Source organism: Carassius auratus, chromosome 2, assembly GCF_003368295.1.
Source record: "Carassius auratus strain Wakin chromosome 2, ASM336829v1, whole genome shotgun sequence".
Lineage (NCBI taxonomy): Eukaryota > Metazoa > Chordata > Actinopteri > Cypriniformes > Cyprinidae > Carassius > Carassius auratus.
Window position 1 is genome coordinate 13674003 of NC_039244.1, and position 2545 is coordinate 13676547.

Sequence of the window (2545 nt, forward strand, 5' to 3'; positions counted from 1 at the left end):
TCTGTGATCATAGATTCTCACTGTGTTTGCAGGCTAAAACCAAGGGCATCCACTCTAGTGTAGACATTGGAGTGAAATATGCAGAGAGACAGGAGAGGGCATTTGATGAAGAGAAAATGAAAGCCGGGCAATGTGTCATTGGATTACAGGTACGATTACATTTATGACCACATTTCTGTCGTTATTTTAAACCATCTGAATTTGAGTCACAATTTGTAATACAGAACTCATTCTGGAAAGTACCGTGAGAATATTTGTAGCTCACTTGCATGTCTTTTAATAGATGGGAACAAATAAATGTGCAAGTCAAGCTGGAATGAATGCTTATGGCACCAGAAGACACCTGTACGATGCCAAGGCACACATTCTGCCACCAATGGACCATTCAACCATCAGTCTTCAGATGGGAACCAACAAGGGTGCTAGCCAGGTAAGTACCACCCTCCCTGTGTCCCATGATGTTGCTTTATTACTTAGTTATGAGGTGTTATTAACTAAAACCATCAAAAAGCATTTTCATTAGGCTGAAATAAAATATTAATATTAGATGAATATTTTCAACTTAAAAAAATTAAACAAGTTTGAAATGTTGTCTTGGCCATTTGCTGACATAAAAAAAAGTTTGAAGTAAAAAATAAATGAAACAAAAAATAAATTAAAGCTAAAATGAAATGTTAAAAAGAACTTATTTTTTCTTTTAAAAGCATTTTATTTATTTGGCATTAGACTGAAATAAATAGATATAAATTTCAACTTTAACCGTTAGAAAAAAAAATTAATGAAACTGTTGCTTTGGTGATAAATTTAAATATAATCTATTCAAGTTACACTAAAATTACTTTAACTGAAACAATATAAATTAAAGTTAAATTGAATATTAAAATGAATATAAAAATGACAGAAATACATGACAAAATTATGATATTGCTAATTTTCGGTGTTATATCATTTTAATAAAAAATTATTTAGAGAAATAAAGCTGAAATGAAATATTAATATTTCACGAAAAGGTTACATTTGAATGTTTTGGAAACATTAGTTCACAAATGTAAGTTCTATCAATAAATGCTGTAATGGTATATTGAATAATATTAAGTACCCTCATCTGTTTATAGGCTGGTATGACTGCTCCAGGGACCCGCCGTGCCATCTACGACCAGAAACTAGGCACAGATAAGTGTGGACAACTCCACAATGTCTCTTCAGATGGGCTACACTCAAGGTGCCAACCAGAGCGGCAGAATTTCGGGCTTGGCCGTCAGATCTATGATGCCAAATATGCCCCCAAGGTGCACCCAGTGCAGTGGAAGAAGCTGAGACTGGCTACACGGATTACCAAGACGAGGGATACCAGGGTTATCAGGATGATGGTCAAGATTACTGAGTCAACCAGTCGCAGGTTAGGAGTTGAATGAGAAGCTAAAGGAAAGCTGATACTTCCTTGCCAACAGAAAACCCAAAACATTCCATTATACCACAGTAATGTGCCATCTGTCAGATGAAAGGACCAATATGAAAATATCACTTAGTTTTAACTATCAAGTTATTTCATAAACATTTTTTAATTTGAAGCGAGAGCCCTGTAAAACATATCAGTTAAATATGTGTATTGATACTTGTATTTTTTATATGGTTCATGTGACAGTCTTTTAATTGCACAACCATTATAATAATATTTAGTATTTGCTTAATTGTTTAATGTAGGTTTTACTTTATTTTTAATTCAGTGAATAATGCTGATTCTACTTGATGTTAAACACAAGTTTGACGGGGGTTTATTGTAAAGTTATTCACATAATCCCAAATAATGATTTGTAATTTTCTTTTGTTCTAATCAACCTGTTGTGAAGAAATTCAATATTAAGTATGTATTGGAAACCGCGTTACGTGAGCCTGATTCATTATTTGAATATAGAACATGCTCAGCGGGTTTAAAATCACTTTTTCTTGTCAGTAGATGCATGTGAAGGTGAATTTTTGCTGTTACAGTTGAAAGATGCAAAGTTACAATTGTGAGGGTTTTAGATAAGGTGAACCTTCACTGGCAGTTACGTGGTCCCATTTGCATTAATTTAAGAGCTGTTCCCCAGTAATATTTTGTTAGTGTATTTTTAGGCTTGTAAGTGAGAGCACATGCATAAAAAGGAAGGTACATCTGTCTATTTCAGCAGGATTTTATTTTAGTCATTTCTGCTTTTTGACATTCTTAAATATTATACTTCCTTGTTTGATGTGAGAAAATGAATGGTTTTTTTTTTTTTTTAAATGTTTTATATGTATTTTTGTTTTATAATACACTTTATTTCTCATGCAATCTGTAATGTGTTTTAAAGAGTTAATCTTTTTATTAGTGTTTCATATTCTCATCAAATATTTTACCATTTGCAGAGCCAGAACAACTGGAGCTTGTCTTTGTTTTCTTTGGATTATAGTATTGTGAAAGGAAATTGAAGTATAACATTGTGCGCCTTGAACATTCCGAATTAGGAACTAAATTCCCTACTTTTTTCCACAGTATTTGTTCTCATTCCAAATGACCCTTTGT

The 2545-nt window shown here is 32.8% G+C and overlaps 1 pseudogene; it reads left to right on the forward strand.

Moving 5' to 3' along the window:
* The window catches only part of LOC113040487 (calponin-2-like), a 2847-nt pseudogene extending 606 nt beyond the window's left edge, over nucleotides 1-2241 (forward strand).
* The last annotated feature ends 304 nt before the right edge of the window (nucleotides 2242-2545 follow it).